The 17,892-nt window shown below is 36.5% G+C and overlaps 1 long non-coding RNA gene across 1 annotated transcript in view; it reads left to right on the top strand.

Moving 5' to 3' along the window:
• Window positions 1-17,892, top strand: part of LOC105097691 (uncharacterized) — a 708,424-nt gene that overhangs the window by 382,600 nt on the left and 307,932 nt on the right. The gene's annotated exons all lie outside the window — the stretch shown is intronic.

Genomic DNA, 17,892 nt, shown 5'->3' with positions numbered 1-17,892 from the left:
ACTAACAAAAGCCTGTGGGATTTAATTGTGTGGCCTCTGATTTATAATGCACACACATACCAGGCTTACTTTTTTCCTTTCTATTATATTAGAATATAAATAAAGAAAAAAGTATTTCTTGGTGAAATGTCCTGAGGGGGAAAAATGTTATTTTTTAAATTGTCTTTAATCTAAAAACTACTAACACATGGTAATACAAAGTATATACAGCTTTAGGCTTATGAGAGCTTAGCTGTAATGTGGTTATCTATTTATTTTAGCCTTTCTGGTATATTTCTAATTAGTAAGCATCAGAGCAGTAAATCAAACTCAAGAAAGACAATTTCAGAGTAGATAATTTTGGTTACATACTTTTAAAGAATAAAAATGTTCAAAATATTAAAGAAAATTCAACTAATGCATGTATTACAGGATACATGGGATTTTTTAAATAAGTGATTAAAAATATTCTATGTTTTGAAGACATATATCATTTGTGGCTCTTAAAATAAGCCTGTGAGACTAGATGGTTTTGAATACTCTCCTTTTTCTCTTTGTCCACCATATGCAAACTCCCACACAAATTCATGTGCATGCTAAAATAAGCCCAGTGAACCACTCCCCCCTCCTGTGTATCTAGGATATGTGCTGTCCTGGTCCATTGTATAACTCTACAAAAAGACTGGATCACTGGAGCACTCTTGACAAGTATGTTTGGTCTTAATAGTTAGAACTTTTGGACACAAAGATTAGTATAACTGCAGGTTAAGCAAAAAGCTCTGTATAGGTTGGTATTCATGTCGTGTTCTTTGGAGTAAATTTCAGCTCTTCTCTACTCTTTTAGAGAGAAATGCAGATCATTATCGCACACATGGAAAAATTCTGGCATATATGAGAATGGCTTCTCCTCCCACTGCTGACAATAGACAGCACAGTACAGTTGTCCCTACCAAGCACAGATTTAATCTCAGAATTGTAGTTTGTATGATTTGCATGTATGATATAAACATTTGTTGGCTCTCCATGGAGAGAAGATGTGCTTAAGAATTTGTACTACTTAGCCACGTAGTCCTGTGTTCAAATTCTGGCACTGCAAGCTGCTAGCTGTGCAGCTCTGAGCAGGTAACAATTCTTCCTGAGCCTCAGTCACACCATCTGTAAAACTGAAGTAATGTGAATCCCTGGCGTGTTATTTTGAGGACAAGTTGAAATGATGCACGTATAATGTCTAGCATATAAGTTATTATTTTTAGAGTCTTTGTTCCATATTTTGCTAAGAAAAACATTCAAGAAGGAGCTTATTTGAGGAAACAGAGAAAGTAAAGAGTTCTGAGAATTTTCTTTCTTTAAACTAGTTTTCCTTAACATGTGTAATTCTATGGAGATGCCATTTAAAACCATTAAGATATATATCTAATGTTACTTTTTTATTGTTTTTATAGGAAATCTATTTTGTGGAGATGGTAGATCCAAAGTCAACCAGTTTGTTACAACATATTATTATGGGGCTCAATTTGTTTACTGAATGGAGAAAAAAATTCCCACCTAGAGAAATATAAGAAAAATGTGAACACGTGATGAGTGACATGAATATTTATCAGTGTTTTTGTATAAAATCATGAATTTATGCATTCAACTAAGCCAGTTAAATTCATAAACTCGTATTGTCATTTCACGGGTAATCACAGAAGATCTAAAGGGGAGAACCTAAAAGAATCAAGTTTTAAATGAAACCTTCAGAGAACTTATCCCTCTAATGACTATATCTTGCTTTTATGATGCTAAATGATACAGGGTTAAATAACTAATTTTCTATTTGAGCCGAATTGGAGATGTCTCTAAGTTTTATTTATTTATGTTAATCTAGTCCCAGTTAGTAATTCCGAGGGCGCAGTTGACTCTGTAGCTCTCAAGTGATTTATGTTTCCCAATGCCTAACCTGTTGAAAGTGGCATTAGCTTGACAGTTAAAGCACATTTTTGTCTCTTCTTTCCCTCCTGGATCCTACTGAGAGAAGCATCTAGAAATCCTATGACAGTTGGAGGAAGAGAAGCTCTTTCTTGCGGTTTGGCCAATGACCTGCTTTTAGAGTGCCATTTTCCATGGGCAAAACACACACAAAAAATGTACTTGAAAAACAGTGTTCCATGTGATATGTGGAAAAGTTTGGAAATCCACTTGGGCCCTGCAGGAAATTAAAGAGTAGGAGAAATTGGACTGAAGAGATTAAGACAATTTTTAGATTACAAACACTTTCTGGGAAAGTATTCAAACCAATTCAAATAAGCAACACAGAGAAGAACAAGGGAGGATTCAAGGACAACTGGGTAAAACTAAATTGCAGGGTTAGGTTAATTGGTATGGGCGGGAAGGCTTCCTATCAGGTTTAAGCAGTGAGTGTGTCTAAATAATGCTGAGAAAATTGAGTTAGAGAGTGTACACACAACACTTAGGAATCCTGATGATTGCATTTCTGCTTAAACCAGAGATCTAGCTAGCAGAAATCATTTTCCTATTTATTCACATGTTCAGGAGAGAAAGGACATCTAGGATTAAATCTGAAGGCAAGCTCGTGAGTCTGAGTTGGTTGTCTGCAACCCTAGCACAATGATGCTTGTTGCAGATCTTGTTAAAGAGACTTTTACTCACTTCCCTTCTCATTTATGTCAAATAAAATGTAGAGAGTGAAAGTATGTAAGCTCAATTGTAGCAGGGTGGGGATACAAGCATAGTCAGTGTTCTGAAATTGTGTATGTAATAGTGGTGGCAGTCAAAGCTGATTTTTAAAACATTTGTTTAGTTTTTTATTTTACTTTTTTTTTTTAAAAGTATGTATTTGCTAAATGAATGCTTCAAACTTGACATTTCTTAACCTTAAAAAATGGGATGATCTTATGTGGAAAGAAGAATACTTAGTATTTTCGTATGGTCATTCTAATGCTGTTAAAAAAGGGGGATGGAAAAGCAGGGGATTTAAGATAATCAGTTAGTGTTTGCAAACCCAGCATCAATATTCTTTTCCATCCCTTTGACTTACACATACAATTGCTTTTTCTGAACACCTGACACTGTTATGAGTAGTCGGTACCACCCTCTATATCTGATGGTGTATCTGTCAGGGCTCTTGAGATTTTAATTACCTTATTGCAAACAATTGAAACCATCTCTAGATATCCTGAAGGGGGGAAAATTTTAACACAAAGCTTTTTGGAATTCACAGAATAGAATAAAGGCTGGAGAACCAGACTTGTAAAGTGTGCATGTGGGCAGGGGGTGTAAAAGAAAGCTGATCTGATGGTAGGAAGCATACACCATGCTTAAGAAGGCAGGTGCTCTTTCTCTTCACCTCACATTCCAGTGGGTAGGAGTAAGCCGCGAACTTGTGATTGGTGACCTAGTCCATGTACTTGCATATGGCTGCCGGCAAAGTGGGTGGAATAAGGGTTAAAGATTCTGCAGCCCTCCCCTGACCAACCTTTGTTAGAGGGATGTGACGTAAAGTACCCCAGCAATTGTATTTGCCTTGCAGGAGTCCTCTCAAGGAGGAGGGGCACTGAACACTGGATACATGCACAGGCACACAGATGTACACACACACACACCCTGAAACATACACACTTAGTACTCAGAAAATACTTGCTCATTATTGCAGTTAAGATGGGTACGATTAAATGAATCTAATTTAGCGAAACAGTCATCTGGAATGACTTACTAACAAAGACTTGTTAAAGCTAGTCACAGCTTATAGAGGGAGTCCTGGAATCTATTTTCTATGAATATTAAATTGACAGAAAATGAATTGTGCTTCTGGTAAAAAGCTTCTTTTGAAAAGGCCGTGGAAGAATCATAATTCACAAAAATGTCACGCTTTAAAGAATTTGTTAGTATTAACATGACCTTTAAAACTGTATCTCATAATAAACCAAGTATACGTAAGGAGAATCAAGTCAGTTACCTCTGCCATCCAGACTCAGAACCAGGCTTTGTTTTAAGGTAGGATAGAGAGTGCAAAAATGTATTCTAGGTAACTTGACTATTTACTTTTCTAGCCAATATCTAAAATACAGTGGAAGTTGTATCAATGAACAGTAAATATTGATGTGTTTTTTTTTCTATTTTTCATTGGCATTCACTTATAAGAGATGTCTATCTGCAGTTTTACTCATTCACATTTTTGGGGAAGTTGCCACAATTATATATTTGAGCTCTCTTTAGCTCCCTGTGATCTATAGCAAAAGAAGAAAGAGTGAGAAATTGAAGAATTAAAAAATGCATGGTTTGGCCAAATGCATCATTTAGGCTAGATGTAAGTTTTAACTCTGACTTTTTATTGTTTCTGTTGTTCTTGTTTGAAATTACCTTCAAGGCTTAAGAAAATACAGAGTTCAATTTTAGTCTTCTAAATGAAAGACTTCATTTTTCATTAAAGGAAAAATATGCATGGTTTTCCATCTGAATTACTCTGACTGTGAATTTATTTCACTGGAATGAAATTTAAAATCATTATACTAATTTCTTATGCAAATGTGTCAAAATTGACAATTTTTGTTTTGCTTATAACTCATTGAACACTTAGTCATGTAAATAGAGAAAAAAAGTGACTTGATATCAAAACAAAAACAAAGTAGGAATTAAATTGGCAATTTCCAAATGCATAGTTCTTTCAAATGAAAATCCTTGAATGAGTGGGAAAAGTGCATCGGGGGTGAGGTTGTATTCCACTCTCTCAGAATCTGAGCCATGGTTCACAGTAAACCGGGTCTCCTATGAAGTGCCATTAGCTCCTTCAGAGTCTCCATTAGCACATTTGATGTTGTCTGTACTGTTCATTGCTCTTGGTTGAAAACAGCTATAGCACACTTTAGCTGAGTTAGCAGAAAAAGAGTTTATTATAAGGCTATTGAGAGTTCATAGAATTGTTGGGGTGCTGGAAGACGAGACTTAAGGGTATGCAGCCAGAAACTGTGTTTAAAACTAAATCATAGAGCTAGTTTGTTAATAAAACTGGCAGTTTTTGTAGGACCTATTATTTTCAGAAGCTATTACTATTGCTATGAGAAGAGAGGTCCTTACCACCCTTGCTGATTTAATCAGTAGTTCTGATGCAGTTAACAGGCTGAATCTAGGTCACATGACTGGGTCATGGCATTGAAGCCTAGGAAAATGAGTATCTGGCATTTTCTAACTTTTATTTTGGGAAGCACTAATTCATAAGATGAGGAACTCCCCAAACATTGAAAAGAAATTCAGTTTCTAAAAACTGGAATACAGAATTTATCACCCTCAGGGTATTCACAGGAAGACAGAAAATAGAACTATAACTATAGATAAAATATTTTATGACATGCTTCAGCAAACCTGAAGAAATTTCTCCTATCAACCTTTCTTATTACCTAAAGTAAATATCTTGAAGGTGTATATTAAACTCAGATTTGGAAGAAGGGTTCTATCAAGCTCATACAACAATTAATCTTCAGTAAAATTTAAGTTCTTTCTCCTAGTTTACAGAACAAAATCTATGACAACTACATTTTGAAGAATGGAGGAGCTGCGTAGTCAAAATTCTAAAGATTATTTATCCTCCAGATAAACATCCCCTTACTTTACAACTAAATATTAATCTAAGCTGTTGAGCATCTTTATCATGAAAATGTTTTGACTTTTGTTAAATACTTTTTATGCATCTATTGAACTGGTCATATAATTTTTATCCTTCATTGTGTTAATGTGTTGTAACACATTTACTACAATTAGGGGAAAAAGCAAAAATAAACAAATGGGACCTAATTAAACTTACGAGCTTTTTGCACAGCAAACGAAACCATCAACAAGATGAAAAGACAGTCTATGGAATTGGAAAAATATTTGCAAATGATGCAACTGACAAGGGCTTAATTTCCAGAATATATAAATAGCTCATACAAATTATTAATTAAAAAAATACCCCAATCCAAAAATGCGCAGAAGACCTAAACAAGCAATTCTCCAGTGAATATATACAAATGGCCAATAGGCACATGAAAAAAGGCTCAATACTGTGAATTATCAGAGAAATGCAAATCAAAACTATAAGGAGGTATCACCTCACACCAGCCAGAATGACCATCATTCAAAAGTCCACAAATGATAAGTGCTAGAAAGGGTGTGGAGAAAAGGGGACACTCCTACTCTGTTAGTGGGAATGTAATTTTGTGCAACCACTATGGAAAACAGTATGGAGATTTCTCAAAAAAACTAGAAATAGACTTACCATATGATCCAGCAATCCCACTCCTGGGCATATATCCAGAGGTAATTCTAATTCGGAAAGATACATGCACCCCAGTTCTTCTTTAAATATTTAGTAAAATTCACCAATTGCATCATTTAGTCCTGGTCTTTTTGTTGCTGTTAGGAAGTTTTTGATTACTATTTGAATATATTTACTGGTTATTGATCTTTTCAGATTTTCTATTCCCTCATGATTCAGTGTTAGTAGGTTATATATTTCCAGGAATTTATTCATTTCTTCTGTGTTATACAATTTTTTAGTGTATAATTGTTCATAGTCTCATAATCCTTCGTATTTCTTTGGTATCAGTTGTAGTGTTTTCTTTATTTTCTAATTTTATTTGAGTCTTTCCTCTTTTTACTTTGTTTAGTTTAGCTAAAGGTTTGTCAATGTTGTTTATCTTTTCAAAAAACCAGATTTTCTCTTTGTTGCTTTTTTCTATTGCTTTTCTGGATATAGAAGGAATGTATTTCAACATATTAAAGGCCACATATGACAAGCCCACAGCTAGCATAGTATTTAACATTAAAAGACTAAAAGTTTTTCTTCGAAAATTAGAAACAAAACAAGGATGCCCACTCTTGCCACTTCTATTCAGTATAGTACTGGAAGTCCTAGCCATAGCAATGAGGCAAGAAAGTGAAATAAAAGGTACTCAAATTGAAAAGGAAAAAGTAATATTGTTTCTTTTTGCAGGTGATAGACCAGATAGGTAGATAGATAGATAGATAATCTTTCTTAATTCCTTTAGCATTTTTATTACCTCCTTTTTGAACTCGGCGTCTTGTAGAGAGATCTGCTTCATTGTTCTTTCAGAGGTTTTCTCTTGTTCTTCTAATTGGGAGAAGTTCCTCTGCTTTTTCATTTTACTTAAATTTCTCTGTCTCTGCGAATTTACAGGAAACAGTTATCTACTGTGGTCGTAAGGGCTGTATTTATGTGGAAGCATCCCTGTGTAGACTGTGTGAGTCCAATATTTTGGATGAAATATGTTGCACTGATCCATAAACCTCAAAATACACTCGGAATTTTTTTTTAGAATTTTCCTCTCAATGAATATGCAGGCATAGGCATAAAAAGTAAGGCAGTGTCATATACTCAATATTTGCATAGAGAGAAATTCTTCATTTCCCAAACACTGAATTTTTTTTTAACAATGTCAGCATTTGTTTTTATTTGTTTATCTTTCTGTGATTATAAACATGAGAAGGTTTTGGTTTAAACACAGAAACAAAATACTTACAGATGGTTGAGTTTTTTTTCCAAAAAGACTTTTTAAAAAACTACCTGTGATAAGAAGATAAAGAATTCTGGGCCAGTGAATCTAACAGTTATCAGAAGTTTGTTGTTCATTTTAATATATGACTAAATGGATAGTTTTGGAATATTGGGGATAAGTTAGATTAGGGTACCTGGGTTGACAACAGCTAATAAGCAAGCTGGAGCCATGGAGGGAGGATCAGGATGTACCAGCCTTGTTCCCATATGTTCCTTGGTCTAGAGGTAGGATTTTAGTATAACAATGTATTTTTATTTGTATTATATTTTGACTCACCACCTAAGGCAGCATATTAAGGGTTGCAACACCCTGGAAAAACTGGTCATTTAAAATTGAGAAACTAGGAACCGTATATATTAGAAACAAAACAAACAAGTGAGCAGCAAAACTAGTCCTCTCAACAAGCTTGGATTCTGTGTTGCAGTCATTGACAATAAAATTTGAAAATAACTTTAAAATAAGGGGAGTTTATTGGCTCCCATAATTTGAAAATCTAGGGGTAAAGGTGGCCTTATATTTGGTTTGCATCACTGGTTATAAGATGTCATCAAGGACAAAGTTATCAACTTCACTTGAGTCTTATTTCTGTCATAGAAAAATGAATGTAGCAGTCCTAGTGGTCAAACAAATCATATCACACTATTCAAAAAGAGAGACATAATGACTTCTGATACTACTTTTCAGAAGTGCAAGTAAAGAAATTTCTCCGTCTCGCTAGAAGATACCCACTGTTTTTGCTTTAGCTCCAACTGAGTCACGTGCACATTTCTTGCTCTCTCCCTGGTTTAGGCCTTAGTTAGATGAAAAAATACAATCTTGAACTGGAGGATGGAGTTCACCTCCACAAACCACATGGCTCTTAGGCCACACAATGGATGCTGAAGTCATAGTCTTAATGCCTTATGATCTTCATCCAGAAAGCGCTGACGTCTTCCTTTATTTCTTAGACAAGATTAACTCCTACAGTATTTTGTACATCTCTCTTTATAGCAATTATTATACTTACAGAATTGCTTGTTTTATTTTCTATCTCTTCTACTGAATTTTTCTCCCAAGTTTTACTGTGAAAATTTTCAAACACACAGAAAAATGGAAGCAATTGCAAGTGAGCATCACTATTAACTCTACCACCTATATTTCACAATTAATATTTTGCTATATTTACATTATCATATCTATTCATCATTTCTTTTAATCTATTCATTATTCCAGTTTACTATCTCCTCCTGGATTTTAGTATCCTTGAAGAAAAATGAGCTTCTGTCTTGCTCAATATTATATCCTCTACATAATAGTATGATGTCTGAAAAGTAGAAAGACCTCAGTAAAGATTGAGGAAGGAAGGAGTAAAGGAAAGAAGGAGGGAATAAAGAAAGGAAGAGAGAGAAATAAAGGAGCCAGGGAGGAAGGAAGTGTATCTTTTGTGGAAAGAGAGCTTATTTTTGGCTTAACCAGAGCAACTTGTACCACTGTGGGTTAAGAGTTCACAAAGCAATACTGAATGCCAAAGTCAACACAAAGTTCAAACTGTGTCTTTGGAAAACTAGAGATGTTAATATTTTATCAGTAATGGAGTGCATAATCAAAATTCTGCCTATTTATGACTTAAAGGTGTTCATATCAATTTTCTTTTAGCCAGGCATCATTCATAATATTGTTCATGAAGTAATTTTGGTGGGATTAAACTTGAAATGTTCATAATTATGTAATTAATTATAATCACCCTTGGTTACATTTTCTAATTAATGTCAGTTTATGAGCATAGCACCCTGTGCTGTCAGCCACACAGCAGGAGGTGTGAGAGGGATGATTTGTGTATGGCAGTGAAATCAAGTATTCTTCATAATCTCTTTTGAAAAGCTCGGGCAGACTGCCTCTGGTGGTCAGTGGGGTAGCTTTTGGCCTTTAGTTTCCCAGACTATGGGTAAAGCGTAAGAGATCATTTGGGGATAAAGGGCATTGTCAGTTCAAGTGCTGCTAAAGCACATGTGGAGAAGTGACAGTATCAGTGGGACAACAGAAGGAAGCCACATCTGTCAGGCATGGAGGTGAATAGTCAATAGCTTTTACAGAGGACAACCATAGTAACCAATAAGAATATGGCAGGAACCATTGGAAAAACATCAGTAGTCAACCTCAAGACTGGAATCTGGGACATCTGCTTGTAGAAGCTCAGAAAAGCATGATTCCCAACACACAGAAGACAGATATGCTTAATTTTATCCCTGTTTTTAAACCTCAAGTGTTCAATAAACTAAGGAGGTGTGATTTATACAAGTAAAATGCATTTTAAAAAGTTGTCACAAAAGATGTTTCTGTTGGGATGGTAAAAACTGATCTAGGTTTATGATATAAAGTCAGCATTCTGTTATGAAATAGGTTTTAGTGATTAAACTAGTCCAGACAATAAAGCTTTGCTCTTTATGTGGGTCATGCATTCTAGTTGGTTACATGTAGATACTCTGTTATATTATCAATAAAGCTGAGTAGTACACAGAAAATATTTTATTATCCTCATTTTTTATAGATGAGAAAATTGACAACCAGAGAGGAAAAGGTCATAGAGATTTAGAACCAGATTTGTTGATTCATCTTCACCTTTACACATTGTCTTCTGTTTGACAATTATCTCCTTGCCTTGTAAGGAAGCTATGTCTTTTCAGTTAATACTGCTATACTTTCACAATCAAAAAGAATTTATAGAACTTTGGAGTTAACTGTAGATTAAATGGATATATTTAGCTGTGTTATATTGGGTTTATGTGGCAATTTTGAGGACTAAGGCTAGAAGTCCATTTCATATAACTGCCATACTTTGCCTAATTGTCTTCTACCACAGAGAACAGAAATTCTCTAGGAAGGCTGTTTTTAATCTGAAGTAAACACTGCTCTCAATTTTGCATGTTGTCACATCTTTGTGAGTATTTCTTTTTCGGGGGTCAAAAATATTAGGACTTTTGGGAGTATAAAAAGTTCACACGGATTGCACAAAATAAGGAATTTATGGGCTCAGGAAATGAAAGTCTGCCTGGAAAGTTCTAATCTTCTGGCATGGCTGGATCCAGGTATTTCAAAATGTCTTCAGGAATTTTTTTCTTTCCTTTTCTTGGATATACTTTCCTAGAAGTTGACTTTAGTCCCTGGTAACCTGTTCAGTAAGGTAGGAGAAGGACTACCAAGAGATTCAGGCTCACATTTTACCAGCTTAGTAACCCTCTTTGAAAGATACTCTCCTTCCCAATTTGACCAAAAAAACCCCCAGAGTCCTAGGCTTGAATCCACTGGTGTATATCAGATCGTTGGACCATATTTGAACCATGATATGTAGCTCTGAGTACATATGGTAATCTTTCAACCCCTGGACTATTCTCAGTCACCTTTAATCACATTGTCTGAGCATGAGGTGAGGGGGCACACCAGAAGAAAACCAAGACACCAATTAGCAAAAGGGAAAAATTGATACTGACTATGCTCAAACAATGAAATCATTCCTTGAACTCTGACAAAATGTAATTTTACGAGATATACTTCCTTGAAAGACACAAGTTGATAAAACAGGATATTAATCATTTAATCATATTTAATACATCAAAATAGAAAAAATTTGTTGAGTAACAATATTGATCATAGTATTTCAAAGCCCAATCTTCCTTTAGAGGTTGTAAATAAAGAATAAGTATTAACAAAATGGATAATCAGTGTCAGGTCATCACTTTGATTGGCAAATTAAAATACAAGTTAAAGTGCAGTTTATTTAACTTACTCTTTTTTACTTTTACTAGTCATTACATATTTTCATACTTAATTTTCAAATAATTCCTTGCCAAAATGTACTCTTCAATGTCCTGGAAGCTTTTATTTGATTTATTTATTTATTAATTTTACATTTCAATTTTCACTTTCACCATGCTGAGAAGAGAATTCAGAAAGGACATGTCTATAAGAGTTGACACCTCGATATTCTCTATTCACAGGCTAGAATTGTTATGCAAACGAAAGAGCTCTGGGTGAAAATTAGTTTCATGCAGTCCAGTCGGGGTGCTGGGCCACAGTGAGGCGTCATTGAACAAGGGCCATCAAAAGCAGTGGTTAAGCATCTGGGCCTTAGAATCAAATCGAACTGAGTCACAGCTTCATCACTGACCAGCTGTGTGATCTTGAGTAATTCCCCTCACCAATCCTCAGTTTCCTCATCTTTGAAATGAAGATCAGATGGTCTCCTTCCAAAGACTGCCAGGGATTACGCAGTCGAAACGTTTATTGTACTTCCTGGTGCAAAATGAGCATCCAGATTGTCATTCTTTGTTTTCTTATTGGAACACACTAGGTAATGACTTCTAAGCCATAGCAATTCAGGGTATAACCTTCCCCAGATGGCTGTTTGAAACTGTTTAATTTGCTCTGTTGGTGGACTACCTTCTCATTAGTGAAGACATTTGGAAATATACCACTCAGTCCTAATTCAAGTGAATTAGATTTTCATCAGCTTCGGCGTGCACATGACTGTAATTAACAAGTAAAATGAGCACACACCATTTAAAATTCATTTCAGTATGGGAGAAAAATTCCATTTGACCCCAAGTAAAATTCTCTGTGTGTTTACTCACTTAGTGGAAGACATTTGGGGAGAAGCACTTAACTTACTAACATGTCAGCAGATCGCAAATGAAACTGCACCTCCTAAAATGTAGTCAACATTCATCGAAATCTCTGAGTGCTTGGTGTCACAACCTGTGAGCTGGGTGTGAAAGTCCAATGTATATTTTATAAGTTGTTTTCTCCTGTATGAATATTAGAGCGTCAGCTTTGTATTTATTGCTTGTTCTGTTTTGTGTGGTTTCTCTAACATATGCTTAAGAGCTACCTACGAAGGAGTTAATATCCCAAACTCTGTGCTGAGTAAATGCAAGGAGATTAGTTGTTTGCAGTAAAAGTTCAAACTAGACAACCTGAAGTCTGTCTTCAAAGGCTTGACATGGTGAGATTGAGTGAAATCTGTAATGTTTTGAAAAAGAAAAGAAGAAAAGGCTGTTCCTTCACTGGGCATCGGGGAAAGAGGGATTTGCTAATTGTTGCGAAGTGTTTGGGCAATATGATGGGCTTCCAGTTAGTTATTTTCCTTTGCTGAAATGATAGCTGAAAAAGCCCACAGGGCCTTTTATGGGAGGTGCTTTGCTGAACTCAGACTTCTTTATTCTGTTTGCTTTGTATTATTTTTTTTAACATATGCCGAAGAAGGGAAAGGAAGGAATATTGCCCCTATACAAAATCCACCTTGTAAACTCAGCTCTGCAGACCAGTTTTGAGGGCCTTGGCACATAGTAAAATGAACTCAGATTATTTAGCAGAATGACTGCTGAGCTGTTATGCCATCTCTTTATTCTTTCACTAAATATCACACACACACGCATACACACACACACACACACACACACACACACACACACACACACACACTGCCTCAAAGCCGCATACAATCTGGAAGATTATGTAGAGTCAGTAATTTCTCAACAGCACAAACATTGATGTGACAGTAGTATGTTGAAAGTTACTCCTTAAATCCAAAGGCTAGATTGCATCTTTATTAATTCATAGGATATAAGTTAATAAAGCTTTGATTAAGTTGTCCTAAAGTTTCTATAACGTTATTTTTTTTTATAGTGGAACCCATTTTGGCAGCATTTTATCAGGAACATGTTCAAATGTAGAGAAAACTTGAAATAACTTCACGGTGAACACCCTATTCACAGCATCTGGAGTGCACTATTAAAATTTAACTACACTTTTCTAATCACAAATCTATCACTGATACAGAAACATCCACTTTAGAATTTAATCTTTCGTGGAACCCTGACATTTCCTCAAGTAGACAAACTCAACAATTCTCTGGTCACAGTAGAGCTCAGTGCCTAGAGGTCCACTTGCTCTGGCTAGCCCTTCCCTGAGGGGACCCCTGTGTCAGTTCCTCTGCACACAATTTGACAACCAATGATCTAGTCAAACCTCATTATTATGCAGAGATAGAAACTTGCAGTCGGCAACGTAACGCTCCCTTGTAAGCTGCTGCTAGAGCTGGAACTGAAATTTATTTTTCTGTCTTTGCTACAGATGTAATCATTTTTTTTAAAAAAAAGTTATATGTTGTTTAAATAGATACCAAGCTGTATATTTTTGTATTCTGGAAGAATGACAACATGTGTGGTGCTGATTAGAATGAGTGTGAAATAGCTTAGCCCATGGGATGCAGGGAGATTAGCTATTGTTGAGACATTGCTCAGGGGTTATATGTAGGCCACAGGGCATTGGTCGTGCTGCAGGCCATCAGAAAACTAAATCTTACTGTTGACCCAGGTTATTATACAAATCCTCTTAAGTAACGTCTCTTTTCTTGCTGTTCGACTCACTGATTTACTCATGCATTTATTCAGACAGCTCCTTTTTGGTGTTCTTATTCCCTTTTGTCAGTTACATAGCATTTTTCTTTTAATACAGCAACGTAATATTTGCAGTTTCTTCTACTGGAGTGTTTTGTCTCTAGCTTTTTCAAAGGTTAGCTTCTGCTCGGCCTATCGGTATTGAGTTAAATATCACTTCCTCAGAAAAGCCTTCCTGGCTTAAGGTAGTCTCAGTTGCCATACAACACGTCATTGTATGTATTTCTCTCACGCACTTATTACCGTCTGTAATTATCTGGTTTTGTTTTGGTTGTTTGATTATTTTCTGTTTGTTTATTTTCTGCCTGAAGGCAGGACCAGGGAAAAAAAAAAGAAACAAAACAAAACCCTGGCTTACAGTAAATATTCACTCATCCATTTAACATTCACTATGTGCTAGGCATGGTTTGGACATGGAAAAAAAAATAGACAAAGTCCTTGCTCTTTAAATTTTAAATTTTCATGAGGGAAGACAAATAATGCATGTCAAGAGTAAATAAATAGAAAAATAAGAAAAATAGAAAATTAAAAAAAAATAGGGAGAGGACAGAGAGTGATGGAAGGTGCTCTTCTAGATGTGGTGGTCAGATACAGTTTCTCTGGGGAGATGATATTGTAGCAGAGCTGTGAATTAAGTGAGAGAGAAACCATTGCGACATCAGGGAGAAGAGCCTTGCAGGCAGAGGGATGCATGTGCAAAATCCCTTAAGTAGTACTGGTTTAAGCCTGTGCCGATAACAGGAAAAAGTTCAGTAAGCTGTGGTGGGCACACCAGGGTGTTGGTGTCGGTGTCTGTGTTGGTGACACGGATTGGTACAAGAATTACCAGAGACCGAGAAGAGTTTTGGAAAGTTTAATAGGGATGCTCCTATAGGCAGCAACAGGCCACGCAGACAAGAGGTACCCGTGTGAGCACCGAGAGTGGGTGTGCAGGGTCTTTTATGGGGGGGACGGCTATGCATACATGGAGTAGGGGGCTATGTGATCAATTTGTGCACAGGTACTTGATGGGTTGTAAGATCTTTTGAGGACTTCTCTGAACAATAGGTTTTATGACTTTGATAAGGGCAGGATGCCTAAGGTATTGTGAGATGGGCTATCTCTTGGGGAGATGAGTTTGTTAGGGTAAACATCAACAGATGATTTTATCTTGCAGAAATGCAGGTATGCGCGGGTCCAGCAGTGGGGGTTGGGGGTTAAGGTGTTATGACTCCAGGCACATGGAGAGCCCACAAGCTGGGGGTTTTATGACTCCAGAGAGTGCCAGCCAGCTCCACGTGAGCCTGTAGAAGAGACTGCAAAATAAAATGATAGGAGATGAGATGTCTGGGGACCAAGTAAAACTCTGAAATTTTATTTGTAAGGAGAGGTTTTCACTTCTTTTTAGCATGAGAGAATAATGGTTGATTTGATGTATATTGTACAAGAATCAGTCTGGCTGATGTGTGGAGAGGAGACTGACACTAGGGCTGCAGGAATAGAACACGTGAGAGGTGTTGGTGTCCTGGGTTGGAGTAATACTATCTGTAAGAGTGGTCAAGATGGGATATATTCTGAAGGGAGTAACAGCAAGATGCCAGGTTTTTATCCTGAGAACTGGAAGAATGTGGTTGTCATTCATTAAGGTAAGGGAGGGCGAGGAAAAAGCTGGGGAGAAACATCAAGGGTTTGGTTATGGATGTGTTAAATTTGAGGCCCCTATTACGCACTCAAGAGGATAAATTAAGGAGGCAGATGAACGTAGGAGTCTGAAGTTCAGAAGAAAGCCAAGGCTGAAGAAATTAAATTGTGAGTCGTCAGTATAAAGATGGCATATAAACAGTGAAACAGACTAAGGTCACCTAGAGACTGAGTGTACATAGGTCAAAGAAGATACCCAAGGACAGACTATCCTTGTGTACTCTCTTATTTAGAGCTTGGGAAGATAGAAAAATTCAGCAAAGAAGACAATGAAGTAGGAGGCAGGAGTGAGGTAGGAGGCAAGAAAGAAATATGATATTATATAAATCAAATGACAAGAAGAAAGGAGTGATCATCTACATCAGATGCTAGTTAATAAGCTGAATAATACAAGAACTAAAAATTAGCCATTGTATTCCTTCATGTAGAGGTCATTACTGACCTTGACAAGAATGGATTTGATGATTGGAGTGGGTTGAAAAGATAATAAATGGAGACTAGCATTTCAAAGAGTTATGCCCTAAAAAGAAGATGAACGGGTGCTAACTGAAGAGGAACGTGAAATAAGAGATTACTGTTAAATGCAGAATTATCATGAAAATGTTTTTGATGATGGAAATGATCCGGTGAAAGGGACATTAGTGGTGACTGAGACAGAGCAGACAGCTGGATGAATAATGTTCTATGGTGAGCAAAGAGGGATGGTACAAAGACGTGAGGAAGACCGATTGATTGTTACCGCAGGAAAAGAGGATGGGGCAAGTGATTTGAGAATTTTTGTAAAGTTGTGATTAAAATGGTAAGTTTGGAATCTACATTGGTTAGGGAGGGGAATGTGAATATAAGGGAGGAAGGTCAACAGATCAGAAGTCTCTGTGGTTGAGGAATTGATAATGTCAGGCTATTTGAGGGAAATGAGATTTTAGAGGTACAGTTAATAAAAACAAAAAAGAATTTCAAAGGCAGGGGCGCTATTAGTAATGAAACTCTAACTTATTGTTAAATCCCTAGAAAATTTGTCTGTTTTTTTTTAATCCATCCATCTATGTATTCTTTCTTGCTTGCTTGCCAGCTTCCATTCTTTATTTTAAAGACTATTTCCGGACTCTATTCTCTGAAATTATGACATTAATTGGTGTGGGCTGTAGAACTAGAATGCTGAAGTTTAAAAAACGTTCCCAGGTGTTGTTGATATGGAGACCCACTGGTTTATGAGACTGGTTTGCAAGCTTAGCTGCACATAGGAATTACTTGATGCCATTTGAAGCAAGAAAATTAAGGCATTGGATGCATTGTTTCTTTGGGTTGTGAAATCACAAATAAAAAATGATAGGAATTGAGGATGCAGAAAAGTATGAGCAAGGTGTTAAAATCTTGAAGGAATGAGATCATTGATGTTGATGACGGCACAGGGTGGGAAACATGGCGCAGTTTGACACTAAGATCTGGGGGTGTTTACTAGGGAGAAGGGAGGAATAGTGGTTTGAATGCAGCAGTGGGAGGCAAAGTGATCAGTTACCCCACCTCCAGGTCTAGGATATGGCAACTGAAACAGCCACCAATTGAGAGAATTTCAGGGGACCCCAAGGGAAGGTGAAGGAAATGTTATGGAAGTTCTTCAGGTTTCTTGGGATTTGACAACCAAGCACTATAGATTTCAATGAATGTTTACTGAGTGAACAAAAACTTCTTTTTTTCAGATCAGTGTGTTGTGTGTACAGCAGATATGATGACCATATGATGTTGGATTAAAAATAATTATTTGGACATCTCTTTACCTTATTTATTTAAGTAGAATTTACATTGTGGAGTATCAACAGATAAAATGTTATTTGCTTTGAGTTCACACCGAGTTCATCTATTACTAATAGCAGGTTTACGTGAAGATGTACGATTCCTGTTTTTTTTTTTTTAATATTTTGTGGATGAGTTATTGAATATGCAAATAGACAATGGCCAGACAGTATATGACAACACATTTCTGCGGCAACTGGCTTAGGAAGCCAAACCATGTCTTGCGTAGCAATCAGTGCAGAATGGTCAGGATTTGGTCAATAGCTTCCCTATATTTTGTGCTTGCTTCCAACTCAGGACCAGCCAGAAAAGCCAAACAAGCTTTTGAAACCACTCACATAAGGTACTTGGCTTTTAGGGAGCCTACAATTGGCTTCTCCCTGCCAACTATTTCCAGTGTGAATATAGCTGAAGCCCTACTTTTTTCATTGTAAAGCTCTCTCATTTCTCTGCCT

This window comes from Camelus dromedarius, chromosome 27 (genome assembly GCF_036321535.1).
Source record: "Camelus dromedarius isolate mCamDro1 chromosome 27, mCamDro1.pat, whole genome shotgun sequence".
In the NCBI taxonomy this organism is placed as follows: domain Eukaryota; kingdom Metazoa; phylum Chordata; class Mammalia; order Artiodactyla; family Camelidae; genus Camelus; species Camelus dromedarius.
Note: the sequence above shows the minus strand (reverse complement) of the source record. Positions and strands in the feature narration are given on the sequence as shown.